This window comes from Panthera uncia, chromosome E1 (genome assembly GCF_023721935.1).
Source record: "Panthera uncia isolate 11264 chromosome E1, Puncia_PCG_1.0, whole genome shotgun sequence".
Lineage (NCBI taxonomy): Eukaryota > Metazoa > Chordata > Mammalia > Carnivora > Felidae > Panthera > Panthera uncia.
The window spans coordinates 21,774,754-21,800,412 of record NC_064814.1 but is presented as its reverse complement, the minus strand read 5'-3'; the positions used below and the strand labels follow the sequence as shown (position 1 = coordinate 21,800,412).

The window sequence follows — 25,659 nt, the reverse complement described above, 5'->3', positions numbered from 1 at the left end:
TCCAAGGTTACCAGAAGCATTTTTGTCACACAACATGAGTCTTAATTACTACATAATTACTACAAAAAATTCTATTTGCAATCATTTTCCACATCAGATTTCCATTCAACTTTAAAAATCATAAGGGATTTTATGGACACAAATGAAACCAGGGGGATCATTAGATCACCTTGGTTAATAGTCATTGAAAAGGGGCAGCTGGGTGGCTCAGTTGGTTGAGAGTGTCCGACTTTGGCTCAGGTCATGATCTCACAGTTTGTGAGTTCGAGCCCCTCACGGGGCTCTGTGCTGACAGCTCAGAGCCTGGAGTCTGCTTCAGATTCTGTGTCTCCCTCTCTCTCTGTTCCTCCCCCGCTTGAGCTCTCTCTCTCTCTCAAAAATAAATAAGCACGAAAAATGTTATTTAAAAAATGGAACTCTAGAAAAACACATTGGAACTCCGTAACATACATGTAGTGTACAAGATGTACATGATTCATGTTAGTCAATGGGTTTGCATGTGGGGTGATCAAACTGTGGCTGGTCTCTTAGCTGGAACTCCCTCTGTGCAAGTAAATCACACCTCTCAGATTTCAAAGAAAAGAATCCTTTAACTTTCTGTCTATGTCCAGCTGCTAGTATTCCAAGGTGGAGGATATGGGAAGGAGTTTGAGAGACTCTATTAGTTTTCGATGCTGCATGATAAATTAGCACAAAGCCAGGGGCTTAAAACAACACACATCGACGATCTCTCAGTTTTTGTAAGTCACAGGTGCTGGCATGACATGTCTGGGTCTTCTGCTCCAGGATCTTTGCTCACAGGCTGAAATCCAAGGCTGTGGTCTTCTCAGAGGCTCAGCTGAGGCTACATCTTCTTTCAGGATACTTCACATTGTTGGGGGATTTCATTCTCTTGTTTCAGAACTGAGGTTCCCATTTCTTTCAGAGGCTTCCTTCTGTTCATAGGGAGGCCACTCAGAGTTGTTTGTCAAATGGGCTTCTGGAATATGGCTAGTTACTTTATGACAGTTTGCTTCTTCAAGGCCAGTGAGGGGTAGTCTCTATAGCTCCAGTCTGCTAAGACTGATTCTTATGTAATGTAACATAATTATGCAAGCGGCATTCCATCTGATTGCCATATTCTATTGGCTGAAGCAAATCAGAGGTCCCATTCATGCTACGGTGGTATTTATCTAGAAGATAAGAATCACTGAGGCTGACGTGTGTCCCTCAGAGTTTGTCTACCATACAGACCATGGTTCATTATGTATTGGTTCAATGTTTCTGAATTCGTGTTTCTAGGACCTCTCAGATTTAATTTCTTCAAATAAGAATCTCCAAGGAGGAGGAGGATGAGAGGAAGTCATTGGATTCTGCAGGCTCTGGGAGTCCCAACTGTATTAAACTCAACTACTTTCTATATACTCACAACTCCATGTTACCCCCACCCCTGGGTAGTATCCATAGTCTCTAGCCTAACTCTTATGAGGTTTTTAGGGCCAGCTGGAACACTTCCTTATCAAATTCTCATCAGACTCTCAGGTTACAAATTCTTACTATATGCTGAGTCTGTTCCTTTCCTGAATCTGTAGTTTTCTTAAAGTCTGTTGAAATTTTTGAATTGCAGTCGAGACCTCTCCATTTAAAAAAAAAAAAATCTTAGTGGGTTTTCCCCTTCTTTTTATGTTAACTTTGTTGTTGTTTTAATGAGGGATGGGGGGAGAAGGATCATGCCATATTTAACTGACTGTTTCTCCTTAAGATGTTGGATTTTGCCTTTCCTAATGCTGTCCTGCTCTCTCCTGCACCCACATTATCCCAAAGAGGATAAGACCAGGACAGTTCCTGTTTTTCCATGTCACATGAAGCATTTTTAAAGATTTCTTACATTAGAGGGGCGCCTGGGTGGCTCAGTCGGTTAAGCGTCCGACTTCGGCTCAGGTCACAATCTCGCAGTCCGTGAGTTCGAGCCCCGCGTCGGGCTCTGTGCTGACTGCTCAGAGCCTGGAGCCTGTTTCACATTCTGTGTCTCCCTCTCTCTCTGACCCTCCCCCATTTATGCTCTGTCTCTCTCTGTCTCAAAAATAAATAAACGTTAAAAAAAAAAAAAGATTTCTTACATTAGAAAATATAGAAGGAAAATAAAATACAAAGATTAACTGAGGACGTAGTTAGATACAGAAACCCTTAGGGCCAGGAACAGTCATGGTCAGAGCAAATACCCTCAGGAAAGATCTGTTGGGGAGCCTTAAAGCCTGCAGTGCCCATGGGCCTTACAGAAACCCACTATTTAGCAGAGAGGTAGCCTTGCCCTCTGGCCTCCCTTAAGTCACTCATTACTTCGTACACAAGAGAAAGTACCTTGGTATATTTCCCGAAAATAGGCTATATAGTCTTTACAGAACAGTACATAGGACAGCAACAAGGTGGAACTGTAGCCATCGGAGGCCATTCCTGTCTAAGTCTGTCACCCAGTATGATAGGAATGGCAGGATTGCATTTTCATCGTATCTCAGTGTCTCAGCTCCAAATCGCTAATGACCAAATGCGTTAGCTCCTACTGACACACTTTCCCTAAAAATAACATTATAATTGGATAAAGAGAATGCAAAATCAAACAAGAGCCAAGCAGAATGTTGTGCAGACTTAACTCTGTTAAGTATAACCAATCGGAAACACTAGGAAGTCTGCATCAGGTATCGGAACACGCTCCCCAACCCAAATCCAATGGCAGGTCGTGGGCTTTCACTTCCATAACTAAAATCCTCTTGAGGTGATGGTTCCACAATGAAGAAGTAAGCTACCCCCAATTAATTCATGTTTCCATTCCTTAGGACAGAGATACTGTGTATAGCTTTGATATGGCAGTATTTTCTGGTTTCTTGCCTTAAGGATCTTCTGATATTGGGGCCCATTCTCATTTTTGTCTGGGGTTATTCTAATAGATGCAGCCTATGGAAAGTACGCATGTAAGTGTGTGTGTCTATGCGTGTGTTCCAGTTTTTAAAAAATTTGCTGTAAAATTATAATTTAGTTGTTAATTGCCGAAATATGTCCCACAACAAGTATCCACATGTTTCAGGTAAGGACAAATAAAAGACGTCAAGAACGTGATTCGACCAAGCTGATGCTACTCTAATTAGGTGCTCTCCCTCCAAGACAAAGATTCCTGGCTATCTTATACAGTTTGGTGTTTATTGAGACATAGAGCTACAAAGAACACTATTCTTTCGTAGTTAACTTGGAGTCGTGGGGACCATACGTTACTCTCTTAGCACCCCCCATGAGTAAATGGCATTGGCCTCTTTCAGCAGACAGGTCTCCTTTGTAGACCTGTGGCAGGAGCTCAAACAGAAAGAAGCAATTTTTTTTTTTCAACGTTTTTTTTTTTTTTTAATTTATTTTTGGGACAGAGAGAGACAGAGCATGAACGGGGGAGGGGCAGAGAGAGAGGGAGACACAGAATGGGAAACAGGCTCCAGGCTCTGAGCCGTCAGCCCAGAGCCTGACGCGGGGCTCGAACTCACGGACCGCGAGATCGTGACCTGGCTGAAGTCGGACACTTAACCGACTGCGCCACCCAGGCGCCCCCAGAAAGAAGCAATTTTGACCCCACATTCTCTTCTCTGTTAACTTGACAATGTTCTGTTTTCTATTTGCTGTAAGCTACATCTTGAGACCTCAGAATGCACTTAAAAAAAAAAAACTTTCCACATTCTTATTCAGCAATTTAGAAATCCTTACATTTTTTTTTTCTTCCTATGGAGGAATATCCGCTTCATCCAGTGAGCACTAATCTTCATTTTGGAAAAAAAATGCAAATCTTAGCGTTTCTTTATGTCTTTTAAGGATAAGCTGTTGAAACTTAGAAAGGAAGGGAAAAAAATAAAAGAAGGGCAGCATCCAGCGATTATTTGGAAAAAAGAATGACCTCAAAAATTTGAGCCTAAATGCATGAAAGGAAATACATCATATATATATATATTTTTTTCCTACGGGTGATGACAGGGCTTAAGATGCAAAATGCTATGCTTGCCTGGAAAAGCTACCTATTTAAAAAAAAAAGTAGAGTTTAAATGATCTCCTGGGTACTACTATGTTACTCAGGACTGTCGACACAGAGAAATGAGGCATTCCAGTTATTGAAATGTTGAGAAATGGCCCAAACACTGCCAAGTGCATGTCCCCCTACCGTGAGCCATTTCTCCTTTTCCTGGACACTGGCCCAATTACAGGGTGAAAGTCATTCCTATACCAAATATGGGGAGTCAGGGTGCCAGGCCAGAAATGTCCCTTGATGTTCTCCCCTGTACTCATTCAAGAGAATGAACATGTAATTGTTAACAGTGATAAGATAATACTTCACTCACTCTTGTAAAAGTGTCTAAAAAAGTCTTCAGATTTTCCAGCAACATTTGGATAGCGATATGGAGTATACGGTGTGTGCCAAACTCGAGTTACAAAGCCTTATTCTTGGCAACAACTACAAACAATTTCCATTTTACTATGAAAACTAAAAGAACACACAAAGTTACAGTCTTCTCTGGGGTGTTTCCAGTGGTGAATACAATGTGTTATCCTGGAGTAAGTATGTTCTTCTGAATGATTTTTCCATCGGAATCACAAGTAATGTAAAAGGACAATTAAAATTATTACTTTAGAACATAAAACCCTCATAAAAGAATGTTAAAATATTACTTATTTTATTTTGGCTGATTAGCAGGGCTCATTTAGGACGGGAAATTTAGAAAGTAAACTAAAAAGATGATAAAATGTCACCTGTAGTTTCTACAGCCAGAATTAGAAGTAACGTCATTATTTCTGTGCATTTATTTCCAGACAGGTATGTATGCACATGTGTTCTTTGTATCTGTGCTTTTATGTGTTTACTGTATCATAGATTTGTGGTCACAGTGTATAAATTAATATTTGGGTTTTCATTCATAATGAACATTTCTAAGGTATCCAAAGTCATGGGTGCAGATAAGGTTTACAAAAATGCTTTCTTTGGTGGAGAAATATTTATGTATAACCAAAAGCAATAGTTAACCATAAGCAATGTAATTGTAGAGTGACATATCTGGAATAGTTTTTAAAGGTCTTTGAATCTTAAAATAACTACATCCACAGGGGAATGTTTGGTTTAATCTATAGAAGTTCAGACCTTCATTTATCTGCTTTTTGTAAGAGAATTGGCTCAGATTATCGTAATTCTTTTTCTTACGTGGATGCTTTCTTCTGGTTTCCATTTTGACTTACCGTTCTTTTTCGGAAGAAGTGGGAATCTAGTTTTATTGAGTATTCCATTGATTCGCTTCGTATATCTCTGGACAATCGGTGTTGCCCGTTTAGAACTATGTTATGCAGGATAAATATTTTGAGTAAAACTATACTCCACAATGCACACTAGTTCATAATTTCCCGTTGATTTTATTTTTGAAATTCATTTTAAGTTCACTGGTGAATCAGGTGTCTTTTGGAGGGTAGATTTCTCTTCCTAAAGCCTGGCCACCACCTTTGCTATGCTAGGAATGTAATCCCTATCTGGGCCAGATAGCTTCTCTTTGTTCCTCCAGATTTTCTCTGTAAATCTTTCTTCCCTGTGCTCTGTGTCTTGAGAAGCTGGTCTTTTGGGGTTCAGACACTGCCGAACCTCTGTGGAAGTCAGGAGGTGGGAGAAAAGTGGGGCTAGGTGCCTCATCTCCAGGTTCCCTCACTGTGAGGGTCCCTCACTTGTCTCTACCCTCCACTTACAGTATCTTATCTGCTTTGTTCAAATCGCTGCCTCCTGGCCTGCCAAGAAGCTGGCTTTGTTCCTCTCCAGTGTTTTTTTTTGGGGGGGGGGGGGGGCAGGTTTAGACCTAGGGTCACAAGATTGAGTCAAAACAAAGGGGGGGGGCAGCATAGTTACCTTCAAACATTTATAACATTTATTTGTTGTCTACCTGAAATATAAATTTAACTGGGCACTTTATATTTTATCTGGTGACCGTAGGAGTGATATTACCACTTTGGTGCTCTCTCCTGTGGTTTATCTTTGTGTTTTCCTCACCATCTTGCACTGTAAGTGGGTCTTTTGTCGATAGACCCTTCTCAGATTTTCCTTATGCCATTTGTTTCCTGTTGGGACCCTTACTGACACACTGTCTCCTCTCCCTTTTCCTCATCAAACTAAGTTCAAGATAAATGAGTTTTAGGTGTCTTTTCTTGGTGCGTCTTGACTTTGTACCTGTGTTAAAAGGAACAAATGTCTGCACCATCTCAATGTAGAACAAATAGCAATGAACTCTTTTAGGCCATAGAATGGAATTCATTATGTCAAGAATGACAGGGAAAATAGCACCTATAGCGACCAGATGCCAGACAACTGTGCCATTTTTGTCCTGGAGCACATGGGGTCCAACTTAATTATTCGTAGCACCCTCTTTCCATCCGTATTAGATAACGTATTATAGGATCAATCTGAGCATCTTGGTGAAAAGCTAAGGGAAGTGTGCATTGTATTTGGGCCATATTCATTGTATATAGTTGCCTGTCCTTCAGAAAGGGAGCTACTTCCCAAAGCCCATCATTTACTTATGAAGAATATCGTAAAAATAGAGTGAACTCCTGGGGAACCTGGGTGGCTCAGTCAGTTAAGCATCTGACTTCGGCTCAGGTCATGATCTCATGGTTCGTGGGTTCGGGCCGCACATCGGGCTCTGTGCTGACAGCTCAGAGCCTGGAGCCTGCTTCAGATTCTGTGTCTCTCTGTCTCTGTGCCCCTCCCCAGCTTGCTCTCTCTCTCTCTCTCAAAAATAAATAAAACATTAAAAACAATTAAAAAAAATAGAGTGAACTCCTTGGATTTTTTTTTTTTTTTTTGTACAAAGTTAAGTATACATTTACTATCAGAATCTTTGGGTCCTGTTTCCTCCTCTTTAAAGCAAAGACAATAATAGTACTTGTGAGAATGAAATGGCTTGTTATGGGTGGAGCCCACAGAGGAAGCATTGGTTGTTAGTAGCCGTTGCTCCCATAAAATAATGTGCTACTCGATTGCCAAACCTGAGTATGAGATGCTAATTTTACTATATTTAGGAGTAAAATGGCCACACGATTTATTATCCAAAGCAGACAATTAAAACACACACACACACACACACACACACTGCTTTATTATCAATTGACTTCTACCAAAGTGCACCCATTTTAAGTATGAATCCAATGAGTTTTGACAAATGCATACACTTAAGCAATCACCACCCCTATCAAGATATAGAATATCTCCATCATTCCAAATGGTTCCCTTATGTCTCTTTGCACTCAGTTTCTACCCACCATTAGCCCAAGGCAATTCTAGGCTGCTCTCTGTCATTGTAGATTAGTTTTGCAAAGGACTTGTGAAATACAGTTTATTTTATAAATAGTCCCAGATGGACTTCTAGTCAAGAAAGAATTTCAGTTACAATAAGTCACTCTGGAAATTAAATCATAAATGTAAAGAGGAACATCAAATTCCTTATTGTTCTTTCCAACTTCAGATATTAGCCATTACAGAAAAAAATGCCATTTTATGGGTAAAAGGCAAGAATATAAGAATACTTAAATTTTTGCTTTTGTCTTGTTTGTAATCTCGTGTAATTCTTAATGGCGACCCAATGCATTGTATAATATTCTGCAGAGAACATAGGATCTTTTTTTCTTCTCAGTAAGTAGGATTTTGAAATTCAACTTAGTTATTTTAATTATTACATTAGGCAACGGTAGGAAGACATGTTTTGCCTCATGTTTTGTTTAAGTCCAGAGAATGTATTTCATCTTCAGCCTTTACATTTCTCAGTCCAGGAAGTCACGGGGACATACACACACACACACACACACACACACACACACAATCAATCAATCAGTCAATCAAAAAACTTCCTAAAATAGAAAGCAAACCCTTTATTATGGGGGGAAGAAAAGCTTGCTTGTTTGTAGAGCAGGATTCCTATTTACATCCTGACTAGATAATTCTTTGCTGGGGGCAGGGGTGGCCTGTCCTTTGTAATTCAGCATGTTTCCCAGCATGCCTGACCTCTACCCACTATATGTCAGCAGTAAACCCCCTCCAGCCATGCTAATCAAAAAACTCTCCAGACCTTGCCAAATGTCCCCTGAGGGCAAAATCACCCTTTGGAGAACCACTTCTGTAAAGGGTAATGGGATGTGTAGTAGTTTTTTTTTCTTCTATTAAGATAGCAATGAGCTACCAGTTGACCTATAGGATTCTCCTACAGTTTCAATCAGTTTGGCAGTAATATCTTTACACATTAAAGTTATGCATTGACATTTTTCCATACTAACATTATGCTCATAAATATGATGTCAATATGTACTGTGGGATGATAGGTAAAGTAGGAATCATGGGATTTATTATTTTTATCATTTATGTATTTATTTATTTTTAGATTCTTTTTAACGTTTATTTATTACTGAGAGACAGAGAGGCACAGAGCGTGAGCAGGGGAGAGGTAGAGAGAGGGGAGACACAGAATCGGAAGCAGGCTCCAGGCTCTGAGCTGTCAGCACAGAGCCCGATGCGGGGCTCGAACTCACAAACTGTGAGTCACGACCTGAGCCGAAGTCGGTCGCCTAACCAACAGAGCCACCCAGGTGCCTCGATTTATTATCTTTAAAAAATGATTTTTTTTAAAACTAGGGCAGGATGCAACGAACAGATTTGCCACTACCTTTCTACAAATTAATAAGGAAAAACTTCCAAGGGATGGAACATTTTTTTAAGCAAAATAATGTGCAATAAAACCATCATAAGTGACATTACATTTTGACTTGTATGTGAACCAACTAGTTTGCCTGAAATATCCAAATCATTAAACCACTGTGTTTCTGTTTCCTCAGTAGCAGATGTCTCTGAATTGACTCAGTACGTACAAAGGTAACAGATCCAAGATTAGCAGTGTGAATACTTTGTATAGACAAACAGATGAACCAGCCATCAAAACTTTGAGAGCAGAAAAAGCCCTCATTTGGATCATAAAAGCGTGGACCAGCAGCTTATATTTAGCAAATTGTTCAGAACACAGCTCATGGCTTCCTATCAGTACAAATTAGAGATAACCTTTCACTATAATAAAGACAATTAGATTGTCACACTCTCTGAAATGCATACACGTGACTAAGATAGATTCCCAGTTTAAATTCCTCTAATTCATCTCCCTTTCACCACTGACTCTCAGAATCCAGGTTATTTCACCCTGAGAGGAAGTACTTCAGGGCAATTCTCGTGTTTGAGAGCTGGGGTGTTCTGAGATCCCATGGTGGGCAGCGTACTTGTGGTTTAGCAACTGCATGAGCAGCGTGGCTGAGAAAAGTACTTTACCCTTGCACTAGGATGGCTACATGTGTTTGCCCTCTGTGCTTTTCAAATAAGAATCAACTCATCTTATAACCTGTGTTTTTGCCATAATTGCCATCTTGAAGTATGTGGAGAGGAGAGGTGTCCACACCATTGATTTACCAGAGCAGTTTTTAAATACATTCCTCTCAAATCATCTCAGTGTAAGTCTTTATCATCTTCCTAACTTGCCATTTGGGAAAGAGTTAAATTCTCTAACTTTATTTTCTCTAAATTCCTGATAATACTCTATTTATAAAAATAATTTTAAGAGCATTTCAAACTTCCACCTCTAGCCACACACACACACACACACACACTTCAGAATTCAGTTCAATAGCATGTTTTCCTTGGTCAGTGCTTTTTCTTATTTATACTATTTTTCAATATGAAATTCATAGATTAAAGGATAAAAGGTATGCTTTCACTCTTTCATGAGCATTTACGAGCTCTTGGTTGGTTTCATTCTTGAAAGTGCATGTAGCCTTACATATAATGCATTTATGTCAAATATCATGAGACAAACTTTCTAAAGACTACAAACTCATTTTGCATATCTCAGTTTATAAATTGTCATGGTTAAGAGATGCCTTTCTCTCCAATTATGGAATTTTTATAGTAACTTTTAGTTTTTTTCTATCACTCTTTCCATTTATAGATTGACGTAAGGATTCCCCAGCTTAGAGTTGGGTGCAGAATGTCCCTCTAGACAAACATCTAGTTTTAATAAGTTCAGACGGAAGGAAATGGTTTATCAAATGATCATTTCTTTTTTTTTAACATTTACTCATTTTTGAGAGACAGAGAGACACAGAGCACAGGCAGGGGAGGAGCAAAGAGAGAGAGACAGAATTGGAAGCAGGCTTCAGGCTCTGAGCCATCAGCACAGAGCCAAATGCAAGGCTTGAACCTGTGAACTATGAGATCATGACCTGAGCCTAAGTCCACTGCTTACCTGACCGAGTCACCTAGGCACCCCTCAAATGATCATTTTTTAAACACAACTAATTTCAAAAGTGAGTTTTGTAGCAACCTAAAAACTATTTAAGGTTATGTGTGTGCGCACACACGTGTGTGTGTGTGTGTGTGTGTGTGTGTGTGTGTGTGTGTCTGGGGAAGGTCAGAGGCTGGAGAACTAGGGGAGAATTGTGACAGGTTAATGACACAATGATGAAAATATTTTCAATATTTTTAGTAAGTTGTCCCCATAAAGGATATTCATTTTGGTGTGTTTTACATCAAATACATTATAGCATCTTAATATCAGGAGCTATGTTGATGCACACAATAGCAAAAGAATACTTCTAAAATCAAGGGCATTCAAGCAGTTGAACACTCTGCAGTTGAAAGGAACAATCCTATGTAACATGTGAACTCTGCACTGGAGAGGAATAAACTTCTCATTGCTAAATAATTCCAAAAATGAAGATTCCCTTCTTTTGGCCTCCTTCCTCCCTCCCTCCCTCTCTCCTACCTTTCCTTCCTTCCTTCCTTCCTTCCTCCCTCCCTCCCTCCCTCCCTCCCTCTTTCTTTCTTTTCTTTCTTTCTTTCTTTCTTTCTTTCTTTCTTTCTTTCTCCTTTTCTTTCTTTCTTTCTTTCTTTCTTTCTTTCTTTCTTTCTGTATCAATTTTAGACTCTTGATGCTTTAACCTAACAAAACTCCTTGAGTCACCCAGCCCAGTCAGTTCCTCCTTCCATGTCACACAGCAGTTTTTTCTTTCGGTGCTGCCACTAATTCACTTTATGCTCACTGTCCCCATCAGTGCGACAGCCACAGTCCCCCATCTCGTTCCCTTCAGTCTCTTCCTTATGAAATTAATTAAATCTGCAGCAAGCTAAGTCTTTTGAATATAACACTTGAATTCTGGGTGCAAAATTCTCAGTTTCTTATCATCTCCTAGAGGGTAAACTCTTAAATTCTTAGCATGCTATTCAGACCTACAGTCCAGTCAATCCATCTTCCCTTTTACTCTTCTGTGCCTTTTGCTGCTAGCTAGTCAGGCCAGATTTGGGACTCCAACAATCCCTGCAGTATCTTGCTCACCTTCCTTTCTTCGTATTTACCTCTCTTGCCTAAACGCATCTGCTCTCATTTCAAACAATCCTCCTGGGCCCAGATGATGAGCTCCCTTTTGAAGCGACTGTCTCAGTTTATTCATGACAAATGTAATCTCTCGCTCCTATGAAACTGCATCAGCCACTGTCCTTACCAATGCAACATTGGTATATACCTTGTGACATTGTATACAGATATCTTCAATTATTGTTTAACTAACCTATGTTTGTAGCGTGTTGGTCCAATATGATGACATGTTTATTTCTTTTCTTCCTTCCTTCGTTCTTCCCTCTTTCTTTCTTTCTTCCTTCCTTCCTTCCTTCCTTCCTTCCTTTCTTCTTTTATATTCAAGGAATGATAATGGATTATGAAGAAAAGAAGGAAAGATCACATTAAGGGAGAGAAAAAAGCTAACCCTAAAGGTTTCATGCATGTTCAGTAGAATTAGGAGATATTTAAGACCTAATGAAAAGTAGACTAGATCTGTAAGACAAATGTAAGTATTTTTGAAAGATTACTTGGGTGATGGCAAGGGACAGGAGATATTATTATTACAGTATTAGTACTTTGAGGAATTATTCTATTGTTTTATCAAATTACACAAATGAGAGCTGACTTGGAAATTATAATAGACTAATAATATGTACCATACGGGAACCATTCATCAATAAATGTTTCTCTCCGCAAGTACCTATAAATTCCAAGCATGAACCCTATTGTGGTAATTCAGGTATGGAAAGAAGTAGCCGAGGGTGGAGCTCAATGAAGGACTTGATCCCACAACCCCAGGATCACGACCTGAGCTGAAATCAAGAGTCAATGCTTAACTGTCTGACACCTTTGGCTTGAATATTTAAGAAAAGTTTTGTCAAGGTCTTATATGGGCCTTGAAGGGTCACAGAGATTACAAATCATGGAGGAAAGGTGTCAAGAAAGACAAGAAAGAGAGAATAAAACAGTTAAGAACTTCATGGGAATTCTAAGAAAATGTTCTATTTAAGAAGATACTAAACTGGAATTTAGTATTTGGCTTATATGTTGTCACCTGTTCACAATAAGAGGAAATCTTTTCAAAATTAAATCTTCTAAGTGTAGGCCTTACAAATGTGGAAAAAATGTTAACAGGAAGAGATTTTAAATTCCCTCTTGGCTAAACTTACCTACTTGTAGCCAATATTGAAAGAAAGAAAGAAAGAAAGAAAGAAAGAAAGAAAGAAAGAGAAAGAGGGAGAAAGAAAGAGAGAAAGATGGAGTGAGGGAGGAAGGAAGGAAGGAAGGAAGGAAGGGTGAGAAATCTTGTCTCATTATGACTTAGGGTAAATGATCTATCCCACTGTCCTCTCTTCTAACAAGTAGTGACCCAGAAGTAGAAAAAGGTACCTCCTAGTATAACATGTTTTGCAGGATTTTGGTACATGCATAAAAGGAAAAAGGAAGTCTGTGGCTTAGTGACTAATGTTTATACCAACCTGGATTTTATGATACCACATGAATTCATGTAAAAATGATAATAGAACTTTACCCATATAAAGATTTCTACCCCAGTCCTCTGGAACAGAAATTTTTCCCAGTAAAGTGGATTTACTGTGTTATTAAGACATCACATCTTTGAATTAGATGTTATCATTAATACCTGGGAAGTTGAATTCAAAATAACATCATTTCTGAAATAGAAAAAACATTTCAACAAGGACCTATATTAGTTTCCACTACGTAATGTCATCTACAAACAGCGGAAAATAGGTTAAGGACTTGAATTTAAATTAACTCTTTTTATATGCAAGTAACTAGTCAAGAGAGACCAATGCCATACAGGCCAGGAGTTAAAACAAGGGAAATTATTCTTCTGGAAAATTTAACACCTGGGAAATAGATCCTATTAAATAAAAGACATTTTGTAGGACAAATAAAAGTTTAACCAACATTGTGATGATTCCAATTGGAGAAAAGGATATTATGCTGTCTTTCTACACATTCTGAGAGCAGAAAATTTCAGAGAATATTGAATTTGAGAGAGAAATTTGAGAGAGAAAAGATTCAGAACTTTTTACACTAAGTAGACACAAACCGGATTAATATTAAAATATTTCCCCAAGACAGTTTGTGCTTGGATATACCAATTAAATTGTAGCTTTTTCAAGACATCTTACCCATATCTATTATTTAAAAATTTTACATTTGTTACATTTCACTTTCATTTATAAAACCCGATTTAGTTAGGTTAAGGTAGTTATTATAATCTACAACTACCTGTGGGAGGTAGGAATGTGGGGGTATAAGCATTCAAACCAACTTTTGTTCATTTAAGTATAAGAAAAGGAACTTATTAACATTAAGCAGGGTCTCCAGAAACCAGGGTTAGGATGTAGGCGGCAATGGAACCAAGGAATGGAGACTTTAAGGAGCCCAGGCTGAGATGTTTGTAGACTCTCTGGACATATCTTTCATTCTTACCTTTCCACAGATTGGTATTCTTTGCTGATAGCGGTTTTGGGTGAGAGAGTCATCTCTCTTCCCAAGGGCAGCTCAGGCTGATGAGAACCACTTAGCCCCAATTTTAAGCTTTAGGGGAAAAGGATTTTTCTGGCACCACTTCTCTCAAGTGCTTACCCTCTCTCCATCAACTGTGTTCAAACTTGGCTGCTGGAGACACATTACGTTGGGTGTTGGGAGCAAGAGAAAAAAGTCATTTTGAGCTAAGGAAACGTCATCTACATGGTGCCTTTTAGTATCTCAGGTTGAAAAAAAAAAGTTGTAAGACTCAAGTATTTTCATGACTGACCAAGACCCCACAGTTGGTGGTAGAGTTCATTTTAATCTAATGCCCTTTCCAGTATAACTTCAAGTGCAAGATCCCTCTTTATCAGTGAAAGAAATATTCAAGACTATACCTGACCTAAGATCAGTTATTCCTGCTTCCTTTTGTCCAAAGGGTTGATATTTTAATATTGTACACATTGACTTATGATGTGAGATGTTCTAGTTCTTTTTCCCTCCCTCTCTCACTCCTTTGTGTACATGTGCATGTGCTATGCAGTTGGGGAAGAGTGACGTGGTTGTATTGGCAGGGATTTATCATTGAAATAATATTTATTGTGGCATTATTAACAACTGACGAGGAAGGGGTATTCTTATTACCACTACGTAACTCGATTTCCTTTGGATTTTAATATGAATCTAACCTTTGTATCCTCAAAGCATTTAGTATTTCAAAACATAAATTTGATAGCTCACCGCTTATAAAAATTAAAAAAAAAACCTCTTTGTCAGCACAATTTAAATTCCCAAATCCTAAAGATGTGATCCTGAAGGTCCCTACTGAAGACGAGATTTTCAGAAGGATTTTAGAGTATTTAGTCAATCCTCTCTGCTTTCTAAAATGAGGCATGATTCCATATTTCTTCCAGAAATCCTGCTTCTATAGCTACTGCAGTCTTAAGAATGAAAACATAGGAACGGAGATGGAGTACGGTTTTTAAGTCTCCAGATCGTGAAAGATAATCGTGAAAGATTATTCTGTCAATTAGCAAGTACTTCTGAAATGACACAGCAGACGGGAGATAATTCATGTGCAAAGTCATTCATTCGCCCCTTCCCCGTAGGTCAAAAGGGTTTAAATAATTTTGTGGAGGAAGTAGGAAACAGCTGTGGTAAAATTGTGGCTTTTATGTCTTTCACTCTTGGGTGTGGAGCTGCCAAACTGAAACCATTAATAAGGTTGAGATGAGGTGGGGTAAAACTGTGCAAACCTGAGCTCCTTCTTTGGGTGAGGCCTATAACGCAGTGCTTTTCTATTCCATTGTTCCCACAGAATACCGAGGGTAAGCGAGTTAAGGACTTGCTTGGTTTTTTTGTTTTTTTGTTTTTGTTTTTTTTAGCTTAACTCTTTGCTGGAGTCAGAACAGAGCTAAGCAAACAGAAGAATCCAGTACGGGGTCTGGTCAGTAGTATATTTTCCCCATGCCTATTTTCCCCAATAGATGTAAATCGAGCACTTGTAAGATACTTTCAGACCTTTTAGGTAGATGAGATATAATAATTTCGTGCACTGAGAGGAGAGTTTGTTCTAAATAAAGTTATAAGTCTTAAGATGCTCTAGGGTTTACGAACAGGACTAAGGGGGCGCCTGGCTGGCTCAGTTGGCTAAGCGTCTGGCTTCAGCTCAGGTCATGATCTCACGGTTCGTGGGTTGGAGCCCCGCGTCGGGCTCTGTGCTGACAGCTCAGAGCCTGGAGCCTGCTTCGGATTCTGTGTCTCCCTCTCTCTCTCTCTCTCTCTCTCTCTCTGCCTCTCCCCCGCTCACACTCTGTTTCTCCTTCTCTCTCAAAAAGTAAATAAACATTCAAAAAAATAATTTAAAAAAAAGAACAAGACTGAGGAGGTCCTGTTCTTAAACATTTAGATATAAAAATGTATATCTATCTATCTAGATATAGATATCTATATAAATTGATCCATGGAGAGTTTCACACCACTATAATGATTATTATATTATTATGATTATTATTGTGAGTCTATAAGTGAGGTACCAGTCTCAGTAGAGATAAGAGACAAGTTTAGCTGTCTGGAATCTTAAATCATATTTCTGAAAACAATATCTAACACCAAGTGGAAAAAATATACCAGACAACCTTAGGTATAATTAGACACACAACAAAAAATAGCATTTATTTTATAAATTATTTCAAGACATCATGGACAACATTCAGACTGATTTAAGATGATTGCAGAGTCATAGCATTTTAGCAGCAAGAGGAAACTTAGGGATTAACTTGCCTCATTATTGACTATAAGGGAAAAATCCAGAGAAGTTGATTTACTTCAACAAGATCATACATCTGGTACAGAACACAGAGAAATGTGTATCCTGTTTCCGCTCCAATTCCTGTGTTGTTTCTGCAAAAACCAGGTTGATCTTTGATGTCTGATACTCTGTCCTGTGAGAGAGGTAATAATTCAAGGCGAAAATAAATCATATCTCTTACTGTTAAGATTTAATAGGCATGGAGAAAAAAGCTGATTCACTTCTCGAAGTTACAGTGTAGGTGGTCAAACTCTCAATGTATTTAGGCATACACACAAAATGAAATATGTATCAGTGAGATTCAGGAAAATGGATATAGTCTCTGAATTAGATTATAACCATTTTTGCAATTTTTTGCTTCACTTTCTAGTCATGACCAGTACTTAGAATTGAAATATTAATCTAATGACAAGTTGTGGCTGAGTGATGTATTCAAAGAAGAAACACTGAGAGTGCTGTAATGATATTAATGCTATATGTAATAAAATTAAAACTGACCAAAAGGAAGATGGAAATAAAAAAGAATTTTTACTAGAATCAGTTGGTCTGGAATTTATCCCACAAAAACTAACATGCATTTTATCCCCTTCATTCTTTCTTCCTTGTAATATTTAGAAAATACTGCAAAAATATATATATACAATAGTTATCTAAAGCAAGACACTGGGAATACAGCCTAAGAAAACTACCAAAAGTACATTTGCAAACATAAATCAGCATAAGGCTTGTAAAAACACAAGAATAGGGCTGCATTCTTGGGCATCAAACCAGAGGGGTGTTGGTTGCTTCAGAAACCATTTCTCCATAGTGTCTCTTGAATTACCAATAACTCTAGTTTTGCGCTTTTTAAACATCAATAACTAAATACACATTTTAATACAATTTTTGAACACCAAACACGAAATGAGACAGATGCACATAGCATATGCTTATGAGAAGCAAAGAGAAGGGGTAAAATCAAGAAAGCTAGTATCCATTAAGTACATACGATAACCAAGACATTTGGTCTTTACAAAACCCAGCTACGATTTCTATTTTACAGAGAGGGCTCAAAGAGTTCAAGTGTTTTTTTTCCAGAGTTCATATAGCAGGAAGTTGTAATGCCAAAGTTCAAACCAAGGCTCATTTGAGTCCAAAGTGCAAGGTCTTTTCACTACACTGTTGTGAAGTGATACATTTTCTGGATCACTGAGCTCGTTCTCTCTTTCTCTTTCTCTCATTCTGTGTGTGTGTGTGTGTGTGTGTGTGTGTGTGTGTGTTTGCGTGGGCTTGGGACGTTAAAGGGATATGTTGAAAAAGAGTTATACCCTCTAGATAAATTTATAGTTAATAAGATTTCCTTCCTAACATGATGGGATTAGGAAGCCTACTATCCTCTCTCTGATAAAATGCAACCATGAAACTGGGGAAAACTGGCAAAAACAATCATTTCGTATTGTTAACAATCTAGAAATCAACCAACATTGAACATCGATGTGAGTAGCATTTTTATTCATGAATGCTATTAAACTTTGGGTAAGAACAGCATAAGTCTGTTGTGTTCTTGCCCAGCACAGATCCCATGACCCCACTGGCTCTGTCCATGATCATTCAGCCAGGGAGAGTCAGGCCGTCACTGTCACTGCTCATAAGGACACACAAGATTTCGAACATTATTATCAAACTGGTATGATGATTAATCTTACATGTTGACTTGACTGGGTCACAGGATATCCAGATACTTTGTTAGATATTAGACATTAGGTATTTCTGTGTGTGTCTGTGAGGATGTTTCAGGAAGATATTAGCATTTGAACTCATAAACTAAGTAAAATAGATTGTCCTCTCCAGTGTAGGTAGGAAATCTTCCAACCTGTTGAAGGTCTCAATAAAATGGAAGAAGGCAAAAGAAGAGAGAATTCTCTTTCTCTGCCTTACTGCTTGAGCAGGATATTGGTCTCTTTCTGCTCCCAAAGCAGGACTTGTACCACTGGCACTGGTGGTTCTCAAGCCTTTGGACACAGATTGGAACTAACCACTGGTTTTCCTGGGTCTCAGATGCCTTGTAGACGCCAGATTATGGGACTTCTCAGTTGCCATAATCACATAATTATATATGAATATGCAAATATACACATGTATATACATTTGTATGCATGCATGTGTGTTTATATGTGCATCCTATCAGTTCTGTTTCTCTAGAGAACCCTAATACAAGTGGCAATCCTGATGCAAGTGGGAAAAGAGGCCAGCAGCAATATTTGCTCGAATTTGCACAGCTAGTGATTAAACAAGAGTTTCAGAACAGAACAGAACAGAACAGAAATAGTATGTGAGGCACACATAGGAGGTTTGATAAGCTTTCTACTTATCCTGGGTCGGCCAGAAGCTGTGTGCACGTACAGCAGAGATCAAAGCAGATTTAAGCCACTCATACAACTCTGGCCTATGGTGCCAGTGCACATGCTCAAAGGAGACACAAGAAAGTTCCATGGAAAGTAAAAGATGGATAGACTTAAAACCGTCTGTTTGAATATACTCTCCTGCTTAGATACAGATCTATCAGCAGTGAGTGGAAGGACTTGCAAGGCTGAGGTGTTTGATAATCACCTCTAATCCTGGGCTGAACAGTAAGGTATTTTGAGAAAATACTCCTAGGTAAGCAGCCTTGAAAATAAAAACAGGCTTGGAAATAAAAATAAAGCAAAATAACAATAAATACAAAAACCCAGCCAAAACATCAGCCTCTACACATTTGGAGGGGTAGAGATGTCACAGATTTAATGAAGAAAAACAAACAAACAAATGAAAAAACAAAAGCCAAAACAATTCTCAAGAGAGAAAAAGTCAAGATTGTCTAAAATATGCAGCATTTAACAAAAAATTATGTGAAGCAAGAGGAAAATGTGACTCATATTCAGGAAAAAAAAATGGGCTATCAATAGAAACTGTCTGAGTGCCCCCTGATTTTGGATTAGCAAACAACTTCAAAGGAATCCAAATAGCTAAAGAATACCATGTTTAAAGAATAAAAGGAAAGTATGATGACAATGATTCAATGAACAGAAACTTGTATTAAGGAGATGGCAATTGTAAAAGAGAAATGGAGATTCTGGATTTGGAAAGCAAAATAATTAGAATGAGAAATTCACTAGATAGTTACAACAGAAGAGTCATGTGGGCAGGGAAAAAAAAAGAATCCATGAAGTTGAAGATAGATCGATAAACAGAGCTCAGAGACCTATGAAACACTATCAAGCATATGTGTGCATAATGAGTGTCCCACAAGGAGAGAAGAGAGTGAAAGGGGGGAGCCATTTGAAGAAATAATGGCCAAAAGCTTCCCAAATTTAATGAAAGCCAATGATCTATACATCCAAGAAGCTCAGTATACCCAAACTTACTTTCTTTCTTTCTTTCTTTCTTTCTTTCTTTCTTTCTTTCTTTCTTTCAATTTAAATTCCAAATTATTATAAATAATAGTAAAATAAGTTATTCAAGAATATATACCAGGCTTGCAATTGATTTTCAAAATATGCATGCAGATATATTGGACTGGATATTTAAAGTGAAAGAAAGAACTATTGGAGAAGTAGGATAATGGTCCATGTACTTGACCACCTATTTTCATGGGGCATCACCACCAGTTCCTTTTTCTTTTCTTTCTTAGTTTTTTTTTTTTTTTTTTTTTTTTGAGAGAGAGGGAGAGGGGGAAGGGCAGAGAGAGGGACACACAGGTCTGAAGCAGGCTCTCGGCACTGAGCTATCAGCACGGAGCCCAAGATGGGGCTTGAACTCATGAACAGCAAGGTCATGACCTGAGCCAAAGTCAGACGCTTAACTGACTGAGCCACCCAGGTTCCCTGCCATCAGGTCCTTCTAAGGTTTCCCCTTAAGTGAAGAGAGGAACTGGGAACTCCATCTTCCAGAATTTGATTCAAGGTTAAAGTGTATGAAAGGCAGCCATTGGAGTCCAACTGGGATGTCTGGAGAGAAGGATGCATGGCCTTGACAGAATGTTTGAAGCAGAATGTGTGCTCCAACTGAACTTTCGACAATTATCCGCATCGGAGTTCTAGATTGCTGTAAGTCATCAGGAGATTCCCAGGGATACTTTTTTTTCCCCCTTTTTAAATTAAATTTAATTTATTTATTTTTTATACTAAGGGTTCTTGAGACTTGCAGACACTATAGAATCCTGTTCCACTAGAGACACTGAGAATCCTGTTCTGGTGCTGAAGCACCTGTTGGAGAGCTGGTTTCCCTGACCATTCACTTCCCTACCCCTTCACTCGTTATATAAACCTCTAAACCCATATATTAAAACCATTCATAATTTGAGAAAATATAATGGTGCTTTAAGATTAACATGATGTTAAGTTTTACATTTTGTGATTCAAGTTTCTAGAATATGTTTGTCATCATTAGGGGCATAACCACTACCATACCCTCCAAATAACTTCTCTGATTCTTTACTGTAACTCCCTACGTAAATTTTGGTCAGAGGAGTTTTAAAAAACACTTGAACTGACCCAGAGTTGTTCATTTTAGACATGGCTGGGGCTAGATATCAGCAGATCTTAATTTTTTTTAATGTTTATTTGTTTTTGAGAGAGAGACAGAGTGCAAGCAGGGGAGGGGCAGAGAGAGAGGGAGACACAGAATCCGAAGCAGGGTCCAGGCTCTGAGCTGTCAGCACAGAGTCCGACATGGGGCTCAAACCCACGAACTGACAAATGGCACAGATTTTAATACAAAACCTATTGGTGTTTTAAAGCTTACTTTCCAGAATATTTTAAAAGTACATTTGGGGCACCTGGGTGGCTCAGTCAGTTAAGCATCTGACTCTTGGTTTCAACTCAGGCCATGATCTTACAGTTTGTGAGTTTGAGCCCAGCGTTGGGCTCTGTGCTGGCAGCATGGAGCCTGCTTGGGATTCTCTCTCTTCCTCTGTCTCTGTGCCCCTCCCTGCTCACTGTCTCTGTGTCTCTTTCTCAAAATAAATAAATAAACTTAAAAAAAACCTAAAAGAAATACATTTGGATCTCTAATGTACTCAATCTACAATCTCTTTTTCTCCAACTCTTTATTAGAATGCAAATGAGGACAAGGTGGAAAATAACTGCATCTGTTCCAGAAAGATGGGTTAGCGATAACCAGAATAAAGCCTCCAAAATGCATATGGCATGTTGCCTGGTTCCCTTAAGAGAAATGATGCTACTGTATTTTGTTCAATAGTTTTGAATTCTTAATGGTTTGCAATGATTCCTTAATTGTTAAGGCTAGTCCTTTATTTTTTCAACACAATATGGAACCAGATTGAAGAAATAAAAGGGATTTTTAATGGACTCAATGACAACAAAGAATGATAAATTTGTTTAAAGCACTTGCATTTAGAGAAACTAGTCATTTTCTCTTAAGACCTATACTGACAGGAGCCGCCTGGGTGACAGAGTCAGGTCAGCATCTGACTCTTGATTTTGGCTCAGGTCATGATCTCACGGGTTGTGAGTTCCAGCCACGAATTGGGTTCTGTGCTAACAGCCACTGAGCCTGCTTGGAATTCTTTCTCTCCCTCTCTTCTCTCTGCCCCTTCCCTGCTCTCTCTCTCTCTCAAAATAAATAAATAAACACTAAATAAAAGACTTATATTAACAGAAAATCCAACATTCTCTTGTACTGCTATCTTATTTTGAAAGTGTTCCCCCCCTTCATTTTGAATAGGATTTATTTTGGGGGCGCTTAGGTGGCTCAGTTGGTTGGGCGTCCGACTTTGGCTCAGGTCATGATCTCACTCACGGTTTGTGGGTTCCCCCCCCAGCCAGGCTCTGTGCTGACAGCTCAGAGCCTGGAGCCTGCTTGGGATTCTGTGTCTCATTCTCTCTCTGCTCCTCCCCGACTTGTGCTCTTTCTCTCAAAACTAAATAAATGTAAAAAAAAATGAAAATAAAAAAATAAATATTTTTTAGAGCAGTTTTAGATTCATAGCACCATTGAGTGAAAAGTACAGTGAGTTCCTACCTACCCCCGATGGCATCCCCCACTATCTGTAATCCCCACCAGAATGGAACCTCCATTCACATATGTTTATCCCTCAAAGTCCATAGTTTATACTAAGGTTCACTCTTGGTGTGGTACAGTTTATCGATTTTAGCAAATGTAAATGTCACATATCCACCACGATAGTATCATACAGAGCAGTTTCACTGTCCTAAAAATCTTCTGTGCCTAGTCTATTCATCTCTCCTCCTCCACCACTCCCCAGCAACCACTGATCTTTTTATGTCTCCATAGTTTTGCCTTTTCCGGAATGTCATAGTTGGAATCATACAGTATGTAACCTTCTCAGATTGTCTTCTTTTACTTAGTAATAGACACTTAAGGTTTCCTGCATTTCTTTTCATGGCTTCATAACACTTTTGTTCAGACTTTTTTTGTTGTTGTTTTTAGGGGCTGAATAATATTCCATTGTCTGGATGGAGCACAGTTGTTTTTATTTATTTATTTATTTATTTATTTTTTATTTGTTCACCTACTGAGGGATATCTAGGTTGCTTCCAAGTTTGGGCAATTAGGAATAAATCTGCCGGGTGCCTGGGTGGCTCAGTTGGTTAAGCATCTGACTGTTGACTTGGGCTCAGGTTGTCTCACAGTTCATGGGTTCAAGCCCTGCATCAGATTCTGTGTTGACAGTGGGGAGCCTGCTTGGGATTCTCTCTTTCCCCTTCTCTCTGCCCCTCCCCTGCTCTCTCTCTCTCAAAATAAATAAATAAACACTTACAATTTTTTAACTAAAAAAAGAATAAATCTGTAAACCATGTGTGGAGGTTTTTGTGTGGAGGTAAGTTTTCAGCTCCTTTGGGTTGCTGGATTGTTCGGTAAGAGTACGTTTAGTTTTCTAAAAGACTGTCTATCTTCCAAAGTGACCATACCGTTTCCATTCTCACCAGCAACAAATGAGATTCCTGCTGCTCTATATCCTCAGCAGTATTTGGTGTTGTTAGTGTTCTGGATGTTGGCCATTCTAATAGGTGTGTGATTGTTTTAGCATATATTTCCCTAGTGACGTGTATGAAGGATCTTTTCATATGCATATTTGGCATGTACATATCTTTAATGAGGCGCCTATGCAGATATTTTGCCCACTTTTTAATGGGGTTATTTCCTTTTTGTTTTAAGAATTCTTTTTATATTTCAGAATGAATGTTTTTGACGTAATTCTCAAGGGTGGGGCCTATGGCATCAGGAAATGCAGAAGGGTCACTGATAATGATTTTGGTGAGGGGTCTCCCCACAAATACATGAGACATTAATTCCTTCCAGGGGGAAATGTACCACTGCTATGCTAACGACTTTGGCTTTTCCAAATGAAATATTATTGGAATAAGAGAAGTTGGGAAATGTCATAGCTTAGGTTTGAACACACGTGAAGCAGGAAAAATGAGTCCCTTAGCTGCCAAAGTCTGTCACTTTTCTATTTTTTTTTAACACAGAGTATGTTCAATAGAATTACTCTGTTCTCAATCACAGTTATATAAAACTAATAGATGATCATAGATAAGGACGTAGAGTGCTATCGGAAATGCATTCCTCCCTGCAGGAATCCAGAAATCCAGGTTATGGTGGTTTGGTTATTTGGAATTTGAAACCAGTTTGCTTTGTATCCTTGGTGATAACTGACTGAAAGCCTTCAAATTCTAAAAATTTTACTTCTTCTTTTTGTAAATGTTCATTTATTTTGAAAAAGGGGGTAGAGAGAAAGAAAGAGAGAGAGAGAGAAAGAGACTCCCAAGCAGTCTCCTTGCTAACAGACCCATGCAGAGCTTGATCCCATGACCCTGGGATTATGACCTGAGCTGAAACTGAGAGAGGGACGCTCAAAAGACTGAACCACCCAGGTGCCCCTGCTGTTACTTATATAAGCTTTCATAAATGGTTTGGCTCAGCAAGGGAGCTACTAATTGCTTTCCCTGTGGTTATGATAATATAGCATTAGAATGATAGTATTGTTTTGGATTTGGCCTGAAAGACTGAGGCTCTGTGTAGGCATAGCTAAGACATAGAAAGAAGTACAAAACTGCTCAATGACACTTAGGAACCTTTATTTTTTCAGACTGCAAAGAAGAAGAAAAATCTCACACCATAGGATTTTGACAAGTATAGATTTATGTCCTAAAATTTTCAAGACTAAGCCACAATCTTGCCTCCTCAATGTTTTGTGGTTGTTGTTGTTTGTATTTTTGTTTGTTTGTTTTGCATTTGGATGGTAGGCTTGAAGAAGTGGAGAGAGCAGGTGACAAATCATTGAACCCAACCTTCTGTTGTAAAATGGAGGTAATAAAACTCCCTCCGCACAAACTTGTTTGTGAGGGCCGGTAAACTGATAGTTGTGAACTCAATGCATGCAACGTCTAATCCAAGATAAAATGCCATTTGTGTTACTCATAATTATATGCACATGGAAAATACAGCAAGAGAACCAACTCTCTGTACCTATCAGACCATGCTCTTCCTGAACAACTCCAAGACCATAAGCAATTTTCCAACTAGTGTCCAAGGTGATACTCTTAAGTGAGGTGGGTTCCCTACTTGGTATTCTCCAGATACTCTTTTGATGTTTGATCACTACAGATACAAATGAAGGGGCAGCTGTGCCATTTTCTACATCTCTTCAGGTCTTTCTCTGCCGGCTGACAGTGACACAGACACAGCTGGTTGCTTTCTGCTCCTTTCACAGATTCATTTGTATTTGTGCCCTTAGAATATGCTCTTTAAACTTGAAAGTCAGGAGCATCTGGGTGGCTCAGTTGGTTGAGCGTAGGACTCTTGATTTTGGCTCGGGTCATGATCCCAGGGTAGTGGGATCAAGCCCTGCGTTGAATTCCGCATTGGGCTCTGCACTGAGCATGGAACCTGCTTGAGATTCTCTCCTACCGCCCCTCTCCCCTGCTCGCACGTGCCTTCTCTCTCTAAAATAAATAAACTAAACTAAACTAAACTAATCAACTTTAAAGTCATATGATGCCTGTCTTCCCTCATTCACAAAGTTCATTGTATGGTATTTGCCAACATGCAACTTCCCCTGTCTTGCTGTCTCCTAATCAAAAGAGGATGGTTTTACTTTCCTTCCAAATTCATCTCTCATTTGCTTTGAATATCAATTGTAAGAACCTTTATAAAATGTTTTATTTTTCAGAATTCTTTTTTTTTTAAATAAAATCCGTTTCTGGGTATCCATTTACAATTAACAGATTTTGAAAACATTTAAGTTGATTGCAACATCTTTTACAAAGTATTTAAAATTGTTGATGTGTCTGTAGATAACATGTATAAAAAAATTGAGCCCCCCATCTAGATTGCTGATTTTCTTAGTCAACTACCAGTAGATTTCATTTTGGGAATGGCAGAAAGGAACAAATAGTTCTAATTATTTATCAGTCACTTGGGTGAAGAGTTTATTTT

General features: G+C 38.7%; 1 long non-coding RNA gene across 1 annotated transcript in view; it reads left to right on the top strand.

The window, feature by feature from the left end:
* LOC125926711 (uncharacterized) overlaps positions 1-25,659 on the top strand; it is a 253,937-nt gene that overhangs the window by 7,093 nt on the left and 221,185 nt on the right. The window lies entirely within an intron of this gene.